We start from the raw sequence: 20,568 nt of genomic DNA on the forward strand, positions 1-20,568 counted from the left end.
AAAAAAATCTTGAACTGAATTTTAATCAAAATTGGATTTTGACCATAAAATCATTTTAAGGACACCTGTCCAGTCTGAATGGGTGACTGTATTGACCCCTCAGATGTGTGTGTTGTTTTTGTAACTGTCGTGCCTTAAACACATTTTTCCTTCCTAAAGATATATTACACGTTCATATTACTATTAAATGTATTAAAGCATTTACATTTGTATAATGCCCTATGCTCCAAGCCTTTCCTTCTGCAGAGCCTTTTATGCATTATGGAGAAAGTGCCTGAAGCCTTCAGGATTTTTAAAGGCCTGTAAAAATATTGGCTCTCAAATAGAAAAAGAAAACTGCTAAATCAAAATTCACAAAAGTTTACAAATGCTAAAATTATGTCAACTACTTTGAAGGTAGAAATTGGGTCAGATGCATGTCAGTGCCCTATACATTGACTAGCACAGTGCATTTCCTAATATGGACAATTCATAAGTATTGTTGAGTGAATATAATATAAATACTTAATATCAGACTGATTTTCAGTGGTGGAAGCAGGGAGACTAGGAGGGTCAACTTTGATAACTCAGAAGAGAGATAAGAGTGGCTTTGACTAGATATTAAACAGTGGATAGAGATAGAAGTGGTAAAAATCTAGATATATTTCGAAAGTAAAGCCAAAAGATTTTGCTGATGGATTGGCTTTGGTGTGTGAGAGAGAGGAGTGAAAGTTGGCCCCTTCATTTTTCATTTGGAAATGAGGAAATATATAAGACTGTTGGGAATAAGGTTGAGAAGGGAAATCAAGAGCTCTGGGAGAACATGTTACACTTCAGATGCCTGGTGGACATCCAAGATAGTCATTGAGTGTCTGGGACTGTAGAGATCAAGGGAGAAGACACAGCTGGAAAAAACATTTGGAAATCATAAGCACACAGAGAGTATTTAAAGCTGTGGGATGGGCTGACACCACCCAGGGAATAAGAATAGATAGAAAAGAGGTTTGAGAACTAGAACATCCAACATCAGGGGCGGGAGGATGAGGAGAGCCCCACATATGAGACAGAGCTGCAGCCTCTGTGGTCAGAAGAATGAAGACAGAAGGCTTCCCTGGCAGCCAAAGGAGAAAGTTCAAGGACGGAGTGATCAATTGTGTTGATGCCGTTAATGTTCTTTACATGTGCAGGTTTCAATGTTTATAGCACATAAAAAAATTATGTGGTTTTTATATATAAATATCAGGCCTGAGTTGATGCATATAGTTTCAAAATCATTTCTGGAAGAATAAAAGAATGGTCCTGTGTGTTGCCCGTAAAGAGTTGCAAGGTTCTTGGAAGTTAATTGGATAAGAGCAATTCCTTAAGAATTAGTTATATAAATAAAATTCTGTATTGATGTTGAGCCCAATCAGTAATGCCTCCTAAGAATAAAATAACTCTCACTCAGGCCCTAATCACTTCTCCATCCTTGTGGAGTTGGGGGCCCTGCTATGAACTGAAGGATCGTCCTCGTGAGAATGGTGCGTCCACTGATGCCATTTTGGACACCTGTGTGTGACTCTTGCATCTTAGTGCACCTCCTTCCTTCATAAATCTCCATTTGCACCCCTTGACTTTATCTTTCTAGACTCGTTCCACATAACAAAACTAAGAGCATTCTTCTCCTGTTTTGGAGAAAGTCTTTATGGAGTCGGCGACGTCTCTTTTCACTGCTTTGGTCATTGTTGAGTTAGCTCCTCTAGGACATAATGAAAGTATGACATTCAAGGTGTTTGGATTATCTGAATCATTGTAATGACTTTGGGATTGCCCCTCCATCGAGACTGGGGTGGTAGGTACCATTCCCCAAAATGCTGTAACTGAATTTGGGAAAATGACGTTTGCATTTGGGAGAACTCTTTCAGTCATTGTGCTGGTAGCTATTTAACTCCGTCTGTGTTGAGTCAAACCTGGGGCCGTGGGCTGGCCTCTGTAAGAAAATGAATCCGTCATAGGATTCAGTTAATCATGTACTCATTTAGCTAGAAGTTATCATGTAAGAATATGTGCCACTTTGTCATAATTCTGAGGACAGGCAAATGATAATTTTCTGTTTGTTTTACTCAAATAAATGAATGAAAATGGGAGAAGGAGGAATTGACAACTGCCTCAAACAGAGTCAAGGTGAAATGGTTTATGTAAGATTTTAAATTCCTTGGAAGTAGTGAAGTTTGCTTTAGTATTTTTTAAATGGTTTCTATGGTAACCTATGTTCTTTCTGTTTCCTCATTGTTCACAATGACCTCTTGGATTAAAAACAAACAATTCCTTCCTCTGCTGATATTAATCTTTCATGTTTAGTAAACACTGGTCCCCACCCATGTTTTAAAAAGATTATTTACCTTGAATTATGAGAACAGCTGTTCTCCATTCTTTTGCCTCCTTTCTCCTCACGTGTCACCAACATTGTTCACGTGGCATTTTGAATCCCTTTTATCTATTTATTCTTTATTATACTGATGACTTGTTTACTGATTTGGGAAGAATTTTGAAATTTCCAGGACTTACCTTGTGGGTTTTTTTGTTATTGTTGCTGATGTTCTTATTATTTTATGGGCCATAGTGTTCATGTTGCCAAGAATTATACTAATTAATACTCATGGTCACATTTTTCAGCTCCTTTACTTTTCTGAGAGTTCTCACAGATTTTTATCCACTTGTGGTTGAAATGAGCATTCATTGCTCTAATATTGAAGAGAAAAATGTAGAATTCTTACCCAGAAACCCGGGAGCTAAACTAAACAGTACCCTTGATATTATAGTGAAAGAGATTGTTCAAAATACAACTCCAGTTGGGTCTTTCCCCCTGTTTCAAAGCCTACATTGACTCATCATAACCTTTTAAGATAAATTCATTATTCGAAATGGATCTTCCTATGTGGCTCCTTTTAACTTCCTATCTTTGTTTCTGATCACCCTCCATAAATGTTGTTTCCACCACCCTGAACCACTTCTGGTTTTCCTCAAGCTAATTTCCATCTCACTTCCATGTGTTTGCATGTTCTCTCTCTCTCTGTCTCTCTCTCCCCTTTTTCTTTTTCTTTACCCAGACTTGACTGAGGCTTTAAGACTCAGATAACACATTGTCTCCACTCTCCCAATGCCACCAGCCAAAGTGAAATGACTCCTCCTTTGTCCTCTACTTTCAGTATGCTTCTGTTAAAGTATTGATTATATCAGTCTGTCATGGTTTGTTTCTTTCTCTCTGTGTCCCATTAGAATATTCGAACCTTGAGGGTAGAGGTCTTGTCTTAGTCAGCTTTGGATATCCAGTACTGAGCACAAAACTTGACATGTAGTAGGTACTCAGTTCATCCAATTGTGCATGCCTGCATTTAACAAATATTTTTTGAGCATCTGCTGTGTCCAAGTCCTCTGACTACAGATGTGAATATGATATATGGGGTTTCTCTCCTTGTGGGGCTGAAGTCTACTGGAGCGACATGATAATTAACAAGGAATTTATAAACTGGGTGATAGATATGATGTGTAAGTATATGTTTGATGAATAAATGAATGAATAAATGAAATTTCCACAAAACACGCAGATGTAATTAAGTAAATTGACCAGGCTAGCAGACCATTTAATGGTCTAAATTATTTTCATGTAATCTTTTACTTTGCCTGAGTTGAAAACACCTTATTCTTAAAAGCCCAGGTCCCAGTTTTATAGAACTGGTGTGGTTGTTTAGATTGGAAGTGACTTATCATTTATAATTTGAAGTTCTTATTTTGAAGATGAAGTGACAGAGTTCTTGAGCAGTGAGATGATAAGCCAAGGTCATAAGTAGATATATGAGGAACTCCAACCTCAGAGAAAATTGAGGGGTAACTTGATTTTCATACATTAGTGCATATTCCTTCAAGATTATTCTTTTGCATAGTTGCTAATGATCAACTGGATCATTATGGATAGGAGACAAGACTAGCTATGTAATTTTTTATTTTGGCTTAGTACAAATAAAAGTGTGGGCCCTTGTTCAACAGTTATTAAGAACAGTTAATATGCAGCAGAACACTGAGCCATGTGTAGGGCCAATCTGGGTATAGGACCCAGCTGGGTGCAGGGTCCCATACAGTACCCAAGTCACACACCCATTTCATCAAAAGAAAAGATCATTTTGATTATTAATTATTTTAATATCCAGTTTTCTATCAAAAACATTTAGGTTGTACTGAATAATCATGATGAGAAACTAGGAATTATTTTCTTATTTCTAGATGTATTCACGTTAATTATATCCCTTTAATATCTCTGTTCTACGATTAGTAGCACTACAGTCAAATTTGTAAGAAACGTGATACAGGCCATATAAAAAGATTTGGTGGAAATTTCTTGTGTCTTGACTTCATCTTATTCAGTAAAGTTGTGAAAAATCCGTAAAGAGTGCATGGCTTTTGTGTTTACAAGTCAAAAGGCATGAAAACATTTAGTTGTGAAAGCACTGCCAAGTTCATGGGTCTCATACAGTGAGTGTCAAATATTCTGAGATCATTTCATGTTCTAATGTTATGATAATTTTCTATTTTCATAATTATGCTAGGTAGACACCTATGCATAATTAATGAATTTAATGAACTAATATAAAGCATAGTTAAATCAGACTGGAAACATGTGTATATAAATAGCACTCTTTTTTAATTCTTTTTCATATTATTTTCCATTATGGTTAATTATAGGATATTTAATTTAGTTCCCTGTGCTATATAGTAGGACCTTGTTGTTTATCCATTCTGTATATAATACTGTGCATCTGGTAATCCCAGACTCCCAATCCATCCCTCCCCACCACGCCTTGGCAACCACAGGTCTCTTCTCTATATCTGTGAGTCAGTTTTGCTTTCGTAGATAAGTTCATTTGTGTCAGAGTTTAGATTCCACATATAAGTGATATCGTATGGTATTTGTCTTTCTCTGACTTACTTCACTTAGTATGATAATCTCTCGGTGCATCCATGTTGCTGCAATGGCATTATTTCATTCTTTTTTATGGCTAGGTTGTATTCCATTATACACACACACACACACACTCACCCCCCACATGTTCTTTATCCATTCACCTGTTGATGGACATTTAGGTTGGTTCCATGTCTTGGCTATTGTAAATAGTGCTGCTATGAATATAGGGATGCATGTATCTTTTCATATTATAGCTTTGTCCAGATATATGCCCAAGAGTGGGATTTCTGGATCATATGGTAGCTCTAGTTTTAGTTTTTTGAGGAGCATCCATCCTGTTTTCCATAGTGGCTGTACCAATTCATTCCCACCAACAGTGTAGGAGGGTTCCTTTTTCTCCACACTTCTCCAGCATTTATTTATTTGTAGACTTTCTGATGATGGCCATTCTGACCAGTGTGAGGTGGTACCTCATTTTAGTTTTGATTTGCATTTCTCTAATAATAGTGATGATGAGCATCTTTTCATTTGCCAACTGGCCATCTGTATGTCTCCTTTGGAGAAGTGTCTATTTAGGTCTTCTGCCCATTTACAAATAGAACTCTTTAACATTTTGTTTGGTTTTATAATGTCTGTTTTCTATGAAATACATGTCTCACCTTTGTGATAAAATGGCACCTTTTCAAAATAATAGCTCACCACCACAATAATCAGACAAAGAAGGAGTGGTAGTTCTGATATATTTTAAAGCCTTGTATATTTTTTTCTTTTGATACTTTGTATTTTTAAAAAGAACAGTTTCATGACACCATCGAGTCTTGGACATACTTTTTGAGTTTAATATGATGATAGCAGTGGTCACATAAAACTCCATCAAGTATCTATAAATATTTGGAAGATGGCCAGTTATATTAAAAATATTATGTTGTCTGTTTAACATTACCCATAAAAATCTGCATTTTTTAGATTCCCTAGGTAACACTCAGTGATTGAAATCTAAGTGTCCTGAAAGGCTCATAGAATCTTATCATTTTTGAGGGAAAACTTGTAAAAGATCTTGTCTAACTCTGATTTTTAAAGATGAGAAATTGAGATTCCTGAAGATTAAACAACTTGTATAAAGTTATGCATTTAGTTAAGGCAAAATCAGACTAGGACCTTAGATTATCTGAGTTTCTCCAGAATTATGGAATTTTCTCCTCATGATAAAATTATATGGCTCATTAATAAGCATTGCCTTTTCGGCTTTGTTCTGAGTTGAAAAGCAAGGTTGATATTTAGTGTGTACTTAGTTCACATAAAAACTTACACTTTGTATTTACCTCTAATTAGAGCACTTTTTACAAATAGCTGGAGCTGTTGAGGGTCATAGCCAACGTCTGTCTCAACTTTGCAAAATATGGTAAATGTTCACTGAACAATTGTTGAATGTATATTAGGTTAGTAAAGTCACCTCCTCTGCAATGTGCCTTTGAAGAAGAGAGAGAGAGAGAGAGAGAGAGAGAGAGAGAGAGAGAGAGAGAGAGAGAGAGAGAGGAAGAGAGGGAGTTGGGGGAGAGAGAGAGCTCATCACTTGACTTTTTAACTGTTGCTTCAATAGGGCTATTGCAAAAATTTCTCTGTAGAGACTACTTATTTGCTGTCATCACTTGAACTAGAAATTATTAACTATAGGCTGTAGCTTAAAAAAATAATGTTATTCTCAAGGACGCTTTTTCTTCTGAAAGCTTTGCCATGCAATTGACTAGTTTCTTTGCATTTGTGTGATCTTTTGTTTGTGAAATACAGTAATGAGTGGCCATTCAGCAGATATTCCATTCCTACAACAAATATAAATTGAACACCTCCTGTGTTCCAGATACTGTGTTAAGCATAGAGAATCTTACTCTGAAACTGACAGTCATGTCCTGTTCCTTACGGGACTTCAAAGCTAGTAACCAGTTTGTAACCACAGTTGAAGAATTTTGCCACGGGTCACTCTGGACGGGGGGCAGAGGATGCTTTGGAAGTAGGTTGACATTCCTCCTGGTCTGACGCCAGACATGGCCCCAGGAGCCTCCCTGGCTACCATTGTGCTGATGCTCCGCCTCGGGCACGGGCCCCTCCTCGTGTTAATTCTCATGCCAGCTTTTGGGAACTAGGCCACAGTCTGACAGAATTGCCAATGAGCCCCCCTTCTCGCCTCACTCCAGATGGGCCTTTGGGTTGTGGACAGCAAACTGTGGCTCCTTTTCTCAAAGCACTGCCAAGCCATGGCCTGGGAGGACGGAGGGATGAAAGACGCTCGCTTCCTTCCCCATGGTGCATCCACGGTGCATTTATGCCACAGATTTTTTTTTTTTTTTTGTGGTACACGGGCCTCTCACTGCTGTGGCCTCTCCTGTTGCGGAGCACAGGCTCCGGACGCGCAGGCTCAGCAGCCATGGCTCACGGGCCCAGCCGCTCCGCGGCATGTGGGATCTTCCCAGACTGGGGCACGAACCCATGTCCCCTGCATCGGCAGGCGGACTCTCAACCACTGTGCCACCAGGGAAGCCCTGCCACAGATTTGTTAATGTTAACCTACTGTTCGTTATACCAGGAAAAGTTGGCTTTTGTTCTGTGTCCAAGACTTTTAGGAATAGTAATTGTTAATCATTACTTTTCTGAACTTCGTGTTTTAACTTTGGTTTGGGGAAGGTATGAACTAGTTGAATGGCATACTCTGCCCATTTTATTTAAAACCAAGCATTACTCTAATGAACACATATAGCTGTAAGAGTCATTTAAAATAATTTTTAAATCACTAAAACCTCAATCCTTGATCACAACTATAAAAATATCTTTAAACATCTGTGTTTAGAAAAACAAAATTGTTCCTATGCTCCAAACTATAAAGAAAGCCTTTCTACCCAGAAAGCTATGTGCAGTTCCAACCTGACATTGGTTTTAATTGGCTCAGTTATTGATGCTTCAGAAAGGGAGTTTTATAAGGGAAAAGTTGAATCAGGCTTAAGTGCAAACCACTGGACTCAAGTGCTGTAATGCATTTCTTCCTGGCAGAGTTGCTTCATAGCCAGCTATACATTAATGACAGCTTTTATGTGTTTGATAAAGATAACTATTTCCTGTTATCCAAAATAGCTTCTATGTAGGTCAGATTATCAATGCAGAACATTAGACACTCCCTTTACATTTCAAGAACAATCAGTGCTTTGAAATACCAGGTGGCTTTTGTTTCTGGTTTGAGAGAGGAAACATGAGTCCATTTTTCAAAAACATCTCCATTGCTAGTTGGCTATTTAATAATTTAAGATAGATGTCTAGAAAATACAGAGATTTTTATCATTACCTTTTTAGCCACATGGGCTGAAAGAAATAAGTCCAAATGGAAAGCTAGTAAGATTGCTATACGTTAAGCAAAAATATTCTTCATAAACTATAGTAATTGTTTTTAGCATTTTATCAGTGAGATTAACCAAAAAATGTATTAGACAGGTTTCTAAATTTTTTCCCAAAATTTAGATAGCTTAATTTTCTCAGATTATACAAATAGTATGTTTCTTAAAATTCAACCAGCATAGAAAAGTATAAACAACAAAGTGATAATGTCTCCAATTCACTGAGGTAGATGAATAGATGACAGATAGATAGATGACAGACAGATGTATCTAAGTATTTTGGTGGATAACCTTCTACGTGTTTTTCAGTGCACACACCTATAGAAGAGAAAAGGTAGCTATATACTATATAGTGAATATTCTTTTATTCTCTGCAGTTATTTTTTAATGGAGCAATATATAGTGCACTTCTTCACACGTCAATAAATATAAATCTACATTGACATTGAATGGCTAAATTATTCCATTTTAGATATGCACCATAGTTGGTTTAACTAATCCTCTTTTGGGTCTCACTTTTCACTATTATAAGTAAGATTAATAATCTTTTGATGTAGGATGCTCTTCTTTCTGTATTGGATTTTACAGTAAGAAACAGACTAAATGTGATATAGTATATGATTTTTAAGAATCAGTTGTATAATCATTTTAGTGAGCAAGTTTTCAAAAGAATAAGATGGTGAAAATCTAATTATCTTTATCAGTGACTTAAAAGTTTGAATATAAGTTGGTATGTTCCCCATTATTATGGAATATTTTCACATGAAGTTCCCAAACATTTTCTCCAGATATAGTCAAACTACCTAATCCAGAAGGAGAGTAGCTCTCCTGGTATCTGCATCTGACTTAAATGGGAACTTCTGAAAGGAGATTTATGTCAGGAGCTGATGCTTCCTTTCCTATGAACGGACTGATTCCCATTCAGCAAAGGCCAGCACCATCAGTAGCATTTTATTCAAAATGACACAAATATTTTTACAAAACAATACTACCTGTGTTATAATTACACTGAATTTAGTCCTTACATTGCAGAATATAATCTTGAAATTAAGAATGCGGGGCAAAAAATAATCTCCAACCCTGATGTAATAATATGTAGGCAGTTGAGGTACTGGAGTTTTATTTTCCTTTTCCTTGAATCACCCAGTCCACTGGCTCAGCTCTCAGGTTGATGCTGTGAGTGGGAGGGAGAAGTTGCAAGAAGTCAGGAAAATAATAGGGGCCAAGACGCTACCATCTAGCCTTGTATTCCTGCCAGTGATTATTTCACCTGCAGAGCAGTTCCTTTACTGTGAAATACACAGATGCTCTTCCCTGGCTGGCCCCTGCTCCTGCTTCTACATTCTGCCCTGTCTCACAGTTACTCCTATGTTGTTCCTCAGCTCAAAGTTAGTGGCCACAGAGCGGGTGCCTCTCCCCCCAGGTTAACTCTTTTGGTAGGACTCACTCAATCTCTTAGTCTCTCCCTCCCTGCCTCCCTGACTTCTCTCTGTCTCTGTCTCTCTCTCTCTGAATAGTAACTACTTAAAACTCGACAGATATTAACCAAAAAATAAAGCACCTCTGGGTCTGGTTTCAGATCATGAGAAATTTTTATTTATATTCTACTTGTTCCAGAAAGGATTGAAAATAACAAAAATACACACAACCCAATGCAATTTGTTTTCAAATGAGGAAGCGAGTAAGTGATACCCAATGGAAGGTACTAATTAACATCGCCTTCCTTCTTCACTTCGTGCAATGTCCAAGTTTGTCTCCAGCTGGGGGATGAAGAGGTCAGGATGCTGGAGGAGTGGAGGGTGGAGAAGATGCACAGTGTCTTATCTCCAGGTTGCTGAGCACCAGACTTTGGTATCAATTGAAGGAGCATAAAGTGAGTGGACATCAAGGGACAAGACAACCCAGGACAAGGAACATCTGGATAAACAAACAAAGTCACTGGGGGACACTGGGGATGAATTTCGAAAGCCTGTGTAGCCTTCTACATGCAGCCTGTGACTGATTGTAAAGGACTCAGGATGGAATCAGTAGGGAACACATACCCCTCACCCTCACTCTTCATTTAAACAGTCTCACACTGCCCAATGCTTAGACATCATCATATGAACCATTTCTCTCAGTGCTGTTTAGATTTCATTCCTGTTGGAACTGTTGCTAGTCTAGTGACTCTCAAATCATTTCAGATCATGATTTGTAATCTTGTCTACGGGTGTCCAAGGTGGCCTGAACTTCATTTTTACACTTTAGCTATTCAGCAGGGCTGTATCCTGCCAGGATCCTTTGTCCTTCAGGAAAGGAAAGCATTTACATCCTTATCATGCTGTGGTTTTCTCATCTGACTTAGGCTGGTATCGTTCATCTGCTTCATTTACTCCTACCATTTGCTTCTCGGTGGCATTGGTGGTTGACAGTTGACCTTAACCTATTGATGCCTCTTCTTTGGTTTGTCTCAAATGTGTTGATTAGCCCAAGTTAAGGATGAATACCCAATTAGGTGAGCCTCAGTTTCTTCCATTAAGTTAACCCTGTGCCCAGCTAGTTCTACTATTGTTCATGGTCTTTTTAATTTTTTGAATTAAATTAAATTTATTTATTTATTAAAGGGAAAAATTTTTTTGAATTTTATAATTTTCTTTACTTTTTTATACAGCAAGTTCTTATTAGTTACCCATTTTATACACATTAGTGTATATATGTCAATCCCAATCTCCCAATTCACCACAGCACACCTCCCGCCACTTTCCCCTGTGGTGTCCATAAGTTTGTTCTCTACATCTGTGTATCTATTTCTGCCCTGCAAACCGGTTCAACTGTACCATTTTTCTGGATTCTGCATATATGCGTTAATATATTATATTTGTTTTCTCTTTCTGACTTACTTCACTCTGGATGACAGTCTCTAGGTCCATCCACATCTCTACAGATCGCCCAACTTCGTTCCTTTTTATGGCTGCGTAATATTCCGTTGTATATATGTACCACAACTGCTTTATCCATTTGTATGCCATTGGGCATTTAGGTTGCTTCCATGACCCGGCTATTGTAAATAGTGCTGCAAATGAACATTGGGGTGCATGTGTCTTTTTGAATTATGGTTTTCTCTGGGTATATACCCAGTAGTGGGATTGCTGGATCATATGGTAATTCTATTTTTAGTTCTTTAAGGAACCTCCATACTGTTCTCCATAGTGGTTGTATCAATTTACATTCCCACCAACAGTGCAAGCATGTTCCCTTTTCTCCACACCCTCTCCAGCATCTGTTGTTCATAGATTTTCTTTTTTTTAATTTAATTTAATTTATTTTTTTATACCGAAGGTTCTTATTAGTTATCCATTTTATACATATTAGAGTATATATGTCAATCCCAATCTCCCAATTTGTTGTTTGTAGATTTTCTGATGATGCCCATTCTGACCAGTGTGAGGTGATACCTCATTGTAGTTTTGATTTGCACTTCTCTAACAGTTAGTGATGTTGAGCAGGTTTTCATGTGCCTCTTGGCCATCTGTATGTCTTCTTTGGAGAAATGTCTTTTTAGGTCTTCTGCCCATTTTTTTTTTTTTTTTTTTTTTTTTTTGCGGTATGCGGGCCTCTCACTGTTGTGGCCTCCCCCGTTGCGGAGCACAGGCTCCGGACGCGCAGGCTCAGCGGCCATGGCTCACGGGCCCAGCCACTCTGCGGCATATGGGATCCTCCCAGACCGGGGCACGAACCCGTATCCCCTGCATCGGCAGGCGGACTCTCAACCACTTGCGCCACCAGGGAGGCCCTCTGCCCATTTTTTGATTGGGTTGTTTGTTTCTTTTTTAATATTGAGCTGCTCTTTATATATTTTGGAGATTAATCCTTTGTCCATTGATTCGTTTGCAAATGTTTTCTCCCATTCTGAGGGTTGTCTTGTTTATAGTTTCCTTTTCTTTAAGTTTCATTAGGTTCCATTTGTTTACTTTTTTTTTTATTTCTATTACTGTAGGAAGTGGGTCAAAAAAGATCTTGCTGTGATTTATGTCAAAGAGTGTTCTTCCTATGTTTACCTCTAAAAGTTTTATAGTGTCTGGTCTTACATTAAGGTTTTTAATACATTCTGAGTTTATTTTTGTGTATGGTGTTAGGGAGTGTTCTAATTTCATTCTTTTACATGTATCTGTCCAGTTTTCCCAGCACCACTTATCGAAGAGACTGTCTTTTCTCCAGTATATATCCTTGTCTCCTTTGTCATAGATTAGTTGACCATAGGTGCATGGGTTTATCTCTGGGCTTTCTATCTCTGTTCCATTGAGCTATATTTCTGCTTTTGTGACAGTACCATATTGTCTTGATTACTGTAGCTTTGTAATATAGTCTGAAGGTAGGGAGTCTGATTCCTCCAGCTCCGTGTTTTTCCCTCAAGATTGCTTTGGCTATTCAGGGTCTTTTGTGTCTCCATACAAATTTTAAGCTTTTTTGTTCTAGTTCTGTAAAAGATGCTGTTAGTAGTTTGAGAGGGATTGCATTGAATCTGTAGATTGCTTTGGGTAGTATAGTCATTTTCACAATATTGATTCTTCCAATCCAAGAACATGGTATATCTCTCCATCTGTTTGTGACATCTTTGATTTCTTTCATCAGTGTCTTATATTTTTCTGAATACAGGTCTTTTGCCTCCTTAGGTAGGTTTATGCCTAGGTATTTTATTCTTTTTGTTGCAGTGGTGAATGGGATTGTTTCCTTAATTTCTCTTTCTGACCTTTCATTGTTGGTGTATAGGAATGCAAGAGATTTCTGTGCATTAATTTTGTATCCTGCAACTTTACCAAATTCATTGATTAGCTCTAACAGATTTCTGGTGGCCTCTTTAGGATTCTTTATGTATAGTATCATGTCATCTGCAAACAGTGACAGTTTTACTTCTTCTTTTCCAATTTATATTCCTTTTATTTCTTTTTCTTCTCTGATTGCCATGGCTAGGACATCCAAAACTGTGTTGAATAATAGTGGTGAGAGTGGACATCCTTGTCTTGTTCCTGTTCCTAGAGGAAATGCTTTCATTTTTTCACCATTGAGAATGATGTTTGCTGTGGGTTTGTCATATATGGCCTTTATTATGTTGAGGTAGTTTCCCTCTATGCCCACGTTCTGGAGAGTTTTTATCATAAATGGGTGTTGAATTTTGTCAAAAGCTTTTCCTGTATCAATTGAGATGATCATATGGTTTTTATTCTTCAGTTTGTTAATATGGTATATCACATTGATTGATTTGCATATATTGAAGAATCCTTGCATCCCTAGGATAAATCCCACTTGATCATGGTATATGATCCTTTTAATATGTTGCTGGATTCTGTTTGCTAGTATTTTGTTGAGGATTTTTGCATCTATATTCATGAGTGATATTGGTCTTTAATTTTCTTATTTTGTAGTATCTTTGTTTGGTTTTGGTATTAGGGTTATGCTGGCCTCATAGAATGAGTTTGGGTGTGTTCCTTCCTCTGCAATGTTTTGGAAGAGTTTGAGAAGGATGGGTGTTAGCTCTTCTCTAAATGTTGGATAGAATTCGCCTGTGAAACCATCTGGTCCTGGACTTTTATTTGTTGGAAGATTTTTAATCAGTTTCAATTTCATTACTTGTGATTGTTCTGTTCATATTTTCTATTTCTTCCTGGTTCAGTCTTGGAAGGTTATACCTCTCTAAGAATTTGTCCATTTCTTCCAGGTTGTCCATTTTATTGACATAGAGTTGCTTGTAGTAGTCTCTTAGGATGCTTTGTATTTCTGTGGTGTCTGTTGTAACTTCTCCTTTTTCATTTCTAATTTTATGATTTGAGTCCTCTCCCTCTTTTTCTTGATGAGTCTGGCTAAAAGGTTTATCAGTTTTGTTTGTCTCCTCCAAGAACCAGCTTTTAGTTTTATTGATCTTTGCTATTGCTTTCTTTGTTTCTGTTTAATTTATTTCTGCTCTGATCTTTATGATTTCTTTCCTTCTGCTAACTTTGGGTTTTAATTGTTCTTCTTTCTCTAGTTCCTTTAGAGGTAAGGATAGATTGTTTATTTGAGGTTTTTCTTATTTCTTGAGGTAGGTTTGTATTGCTCTAAACTTCCCTCTTAGACTTCTTTTGCCGCATCCCAAAGGTTTTGGATCGTTGTGTTCTCGTAATCATTTGTCTCTAGGTAATTTTTGATTTCTGGTTTGATTTCTTCAGTGATCTCTTGGTTATTGAGTACGTATTGTTTAGCCTCCATGTGTTTGTGCTTTTTATGATTTTTTCCCTCTAATTCATTTCTAATCTCATAGTGTTGTGGTCGGAAAAGGTGCTTGATATGATTTCAATTTTCTTAAATTTACCAAGGCTTCATTTATGACCCAAGATGTGATCTACCCTGGAGAATGTTCTGTGCGCACTTGAGAAGAAAGTGTAATCTGCTGTTTTTGGATGGAATGTCCTATAAATATCAATTAAATTTATCTGGTCTGTTGTGTCATTTAAAGCTTGTGTTTCCTTATTAATTTTCTGTCTGGATTTTCTGTCCATTGATGTAATTGAGGTGTCAAAGTCCCTCACTATTATTGTGTTACTGTCAATTTCCTCTTTTATACCTGTTAGCATTTGCCTTATGTATTGAGGTGATCTATGTTGGGTGTATATATATTTATAATCATTATATCTTCTTCTTGGTTTGATCCCTTGATCATTATATAGTGTCCTTCCTTGTCTCTTGTAACATTCTTTATTTTAAAGTCTATTTTATCTGATATGAGTATTGCTACTCCAGCTTTCTTTTGATTTCCATTTTCATGGAATATATTTTTCCATCCCCTTACTTTCAGTCTGTATGTGTTCCTCGGTCTGAAGTGGGTCTCTTGTAGACAGCACATATATGGATCTTGTTCTTGTATCTATTCTTTGAGCCTGTGTATTTTGGTTGGAGCATTTAATCCATTCACATTTAAGGTGATTATTGATATGTATGTTCCTATTACCATTTTCTTAATTGTTTTGTGTTTGGTTTTGTAGGTCCTTTTCTTCTCTTGTCTTTCCCACTTAGAGAAGTTCCTTTAGCATTTGTTGTAGAGCTGGTTTGGTGGTGCTGAATTGTCTTAGCTTTTGCTTGTCTGGAAAGCTTTTGATTTCTCCATCGAATCTGAATGAGATCCTTGCCGGGTAGAGTAATCTTGTTTGTAGGTTCTTCCCTTTCATCACTTTAAGTATATCATGGCACTCCCTTCTGGCTTGTAGAGTTTCTGCTGAGAAATCAGCTGTTAAACCCTATGGGAGTTCCCTTGTATGTTATTTGTTGTTTTTCCCTTTCTGCTTTCAATAATTTTTCTTTGTCTTTAATTTTTGACAATTTGATTACTGTGTCTCGGCATGTTTCTCCTCGGGTTTATCCTGTATGAGACTGTCTGCACTTCCTGGAGTTGAGTGGCTATTTTCTTTCCCATGTTAGGGAATTTTTCGACTCTAATCTCTTCAGATATTTTCTCTGGTTCTTTCTCTCTCTCTTCTCCTTCTGGGACCCCTATAATGAGAATATTGGTGCATTTCATGTTGTCCCAGAGGTGTCTTAGGCTGTCTTCATTTCTTTTCATTATTTTTTCTTTATTCTGTTCTGCAGCAGTGAATCCCACCATTCTGTCTTCCAGGTCACTTATCCGTTCTTCTGCCTCAGTTATTCTGCTATTGATTCCTTCTAGTGTATTTTTCATTTCAGTTATTGTATTGTTCATCTCTGTTTGTTTGTTCTTTAATTCTTCTAGATCTTTATTAAACATTTCTTGCATCTTCTTGACCTTTGCCTCCATTCTTTTTCTGTGGTCCAGGATCACCTTCACTATCATTATTCTGAATTCTTTTTCAGGAAGGTTGCCTATCTCCACTTCATTTAGTTGTTTTTCTGGGGTTTTATCTTGTTCCTTCATTTGCTACTTAGTCCTCTGCCTTTTCATTTTGTCTGTCTTCCTGTGAATGTGGTTTTCATTCTACTGGCTACAGGATTGTAGTTCTTCATGCTTCTGCTGTCTGCCCTCTGATGGATGAGGCTATCTAAGAGGCTTGTGCAAGCTTTCTTATGGGAGGGACTGGTGCTGGCTAGACCTGGGTGTTACTCTAGTGGGCAGAGCTCGTAAAACTATAATCTGTTTGTCTGCTGATGGGTGGATGTGAGTTCCCTCCCTGTTGGTTGTTTGGCCTGAGGTGACTCAGCACTGGGCCCTTCAGGCTCTTTGATGGGGCTAATGGCGGACTCCAGGACGGCTTACTCTAAGGAGTACTTCCCAGAACTTCTGCTGGCAGTGTCCTTGTCCCTGCAATGAGCTGCAGCCCCACCCGCCCCCCCCCACATCTGCTGGAAACCCTCCAACAGTAGCAGGTAGGTCTGGTTCAGTCTCCTATGGTGTCACTGCTCCTTGCCCCGGGGTCCTGATATGCACAGTACTTTGTGTGTGCCCTCCAAGAGTGGAGTCTCTGTTTCCCGTAGTCTTGTAGAAGTCCTGCAGTGAAATTCTGCTAGCTTTCAAAGTCTGATTCTCTAGTAATTCCTCCTCCCATTGCTGGACCCCCAGCTTGGGAAGCCAGACGTGGGGCTCAGAACCTTTACTCCAGTGGTGGACTTCTGTGGTATAATTGTTCTCCAGTTTGTGAGTCACCCACTCAGCAGTTATGGGATTTGATTTTATTGTGATTGAGCCCCTCCTACCGTCTCATTGTGGCTTCTCCTTTGTCTTTGGATGTGGGGTGTCTTTTTTGGTGAGTTCCAGTGTCTTCCTGTCAATGATCGTTCAGCAGTTAGTTGTGATTCTGGTGCTCTTGCAAGATGGAATGAGTCCTTCTACTCCACCATCTTGAACCAGTCAGAGTGTTCAGAGATCTCTGTTGTTCATGGTCTTGACAACTAGCACCATCATCCATAAATTCCATCTCTTGACTGTCAGCAAATTCTTCTCTTCTTCCTATTTTTAAGCCTTTAACTCCCTGTTGAACATCTACCAACGTTCCTGCTTTTGGTATAAATAAGTTCTCCCTAGCTTAGTGGGGAAGGAGGCTTCCTCACCTCACACCAACAGTGTTTTTCTCATTCCCAAGTTCTCTTTGGTGCCTTCTTAGATTTGGAAGGTGATCTTCCCAAATTATCTAATTTTAGGTTTTCAACTTTAGGACAGTATAAATACATTGGAAAATGAAAGCATGGTTTCCATCAAGAAAAGAGGAAAATTATTTTTTTCCTACCCTCACTGGAAATTTAGTTCCTTATTAAAATATTGTTATTAGCATAGCTACATTTAAGTAAGAGCTTTTTAATTTCATGGTACATAGATTCATATCCAGAATGTCCAAAAACTTCATGGATTACGTTTTTCCCTCATGAAATAAAGAGCCATCTAGAGGAAACCTTTCCTCCAGTGATTCCAAGTCCATCCCATCTCCCAATTTCTCTGAACATCAAGGAGAATTGAGACTGCCTGAGGTCTAAGCCAAGAAGAAAGAGGAGACTGATCACAGAAGATGGAACTAAAAGTTTGTCAGTAGTCAGAAGGAAAATATGGAGGCAGATTTTCACAGATCCATTTGCTTCTTTTTTTTTTTTTTTAACTATTTGCCAGGTCACAAACACTTCTACCACAAGGGAGAAAAGTTACCATAGCTTCTACCTGCTCATGACCAATCCTAAAATTCTGCCTCTTATTTTCCATAGAAGATAGAGAAGAGGACACCTAAAAGAGGTTTCTGTTTGGGGTGTTTTTTGTTTGTTTTTTAAATTAGGAAACTTAAAAAAAACACAATTATTACAATTTACTAGCCACTTAAATAAAAATCTTGTTTGGATGATACATTTTACTGTCCTGTGTCTAAAAGAAAGCTATGCAAAGGTGAGATTCCTTTGGACTGTCAGTCCCTTGTCACCTGCATGGTGGCATCTGCTCCTTGTAGCCTCTCACCATCTGTTGTCTTGCTTTGTCACCTCTTCTAAGGTTTTGCCACATCAGAGCTGTCCTCTCATTGTTCACCTGTTTATCTTTGTTACTATACGTCAAGTTTCAGGGCTTGTCAACTGCTACTACACTTAATGTATTGGTCAGTCCAACTAATATTAATGGGCTTTACTGGCTCTTGTTGCTACAAAAAGAGAGACGTTTCAAATAACTGACTGAATCTTTTCAAGTCCCACATTATTTTGAGGTTCAACTCAAGTAGTGCTCTTCATCATCCAGGTAGTTCTTGTGTCTCCACTTACCTTATCTTTCACTTTTAACCTACCAGATATCATTCCAGCTATTAATACTCATCTGCTGACTTGTAGCATCTGATTAGAGTGCTTGTGTCTAACCTTCAAGGCTAGAGGGAAAATATACAATTTAATGTTTGCCATTGCTTTCTTAGGATAAGTAAGCAATAGAAGACCTAGTGGTATAAATAAAATGATGTCCCTGAATACACTTGACTCAAGTGAACCCAACCAATGAATTTTAATTCTTTCTATAGACCAGCAGTAGAAATTTAGTGATGTAAATGATCAATTTTTTAATCAGTAGATTCTTACCAAAGGAATTGACCATGCCTCAGCAACTTTTCTGTAGTTTATTCATCTTTATCTGTAAAGTAATTGAAAAACACTGATGAATCTGGTCATGGTGGATAATGTCTAGAGCACTAATTCCAAGATGCATATCTACTTGATACTTAAAAATAGGTTTACCTCCATATGCTTAATGGGAAAACATGTTCAAAACTCAAATGTCTGTTGGTTTACTAACATATCTAGAGCCTCCCAGAAGGGTGCATTTAAACGAGAGCCACCATTTCATATTCAATGTAATAAAAGTCCTTCATGACATTTCTTTAGGAACCACAGTTTTCTTAGTGCATTGATCTGAAAGTGTCACTTATGTGGGATTGCTCAGCATGTCAATAGAGGGAAGTTGGAGGAGTTCTGGAAAGATGTGGGTGTGTGATAACCTATTGCCATCAGATGAGAAGATACAGATAGGATGGCAAAAAAAAAAATCCTTCCTCTGTATTCCCAGCACTTATTAGAGAGCCACACTGATGTTTTCCTTGGCAGGCTTGTAGAGCTTTTATCAGCCAGTGGGGTCTCCAGTCTAAAATTTATGATGATTTGAGAGACTCACAGGAGCCTGTACTTAGTGCTTTAAATAAATTCAAAATGATAGTTTGTCTCTCCTGTGAATTTTCATTATTGAAATTACTAAAGGGACAGTAAAGTTTCCTGGACCGTGTTGCTTATTTATCTCCTATAAAGGTTGAAAATCAAATTCCTATGTTTGTTCTCATTTTGTTTTTTGAATATTGTGGAAGACATAGAAAAGGCCTCTGATCTCTTGCAAAAGAGAATGACATCACTTGAATTTACTTCTGCTTCTCTCTGTCACACACATGAACAGCAACAAAACATCTGGGTTAGCAAGGAAGAGCAGCCAAATGAAAAATAACACTTATGTCATAAAATGCTCTCTTTGGTCAGTGATCTTTATCTGTCAGATATAGATCAAATACTGAATGTATGTGTATATATTACTGATGCTCCATCTACCTGATTCTTTTTCTGCATAAAAAGAGCAGATTTGGGCTTCCCTGGTGGCGCAGTGGTTGGGGGTCCGCCTGCCGATGCGGGGGACACGGGTTCGTGCCCCGGTCCCGGAGGGTCCCACATGCCGCGGAGCGGCTGGGCCCGCGGGCCATGGCCGCAGAGCCTGTGTGTCCGGGGCCTGTGCTCCGCAACGGGAGAGGCCACAGCAGTGGGAGGCCCGCGTGCAGCAAAAAAAAAAAAATAAATAAATAAATAAAAAGAGCAGATTTATCCAGACTCTTAGAGCCTGGATTACTCAATTACTGGATTACTCAATTACTCAACAGTCATGAGTAATTGCCACATTGCCCCTTCCTCTTATGTTCTGCAAATGGTAAGCTTTCTTTTAATCTTGAAAATTAAGAGTATACTATGTCCACGTGATGTTATTTTGAAAATCCTGTAGCTGAAACCATATTTATTTTGGGAGATATTGCTAAGAGACCATGGGGACTTGTGAAAAAAAATTGGCAAATGTGAGTTAATTTAATTCCTTAAAAAAGAATGATTTTAATATTCTAATGTGTATATTCAATTCCTGAATTTGAGCTTCTAAGCCTAAGCTCTTTTCTCCCTAAACCCCAGGAGATAGTTTCTCTCTCTTGCCTTGTTTAAGTGTAATAAAAGGGAAGTGTGTTTGCTCCACTTCCTCAACTCAGTGATTCTGCTACTAAATTAGACGGAGTTCACGGATCAATTCCTAGT

Source organism: Mesoplodon densirostris, chromosome 12, assembly GCF_025265405.1.
Source record: "Mesoplodon densirostris isolate mMesDen1 chromosome 12, mMesDen1 primary haplotype, whole genome shotgun sequence".
Taxonomy (NCBI): Eukaryota; Metazoa; Chordata; class Mammalia; order Artiodactyla; family Ziphiidae; genus Mesoplodon; species Mesoplodon densirostris.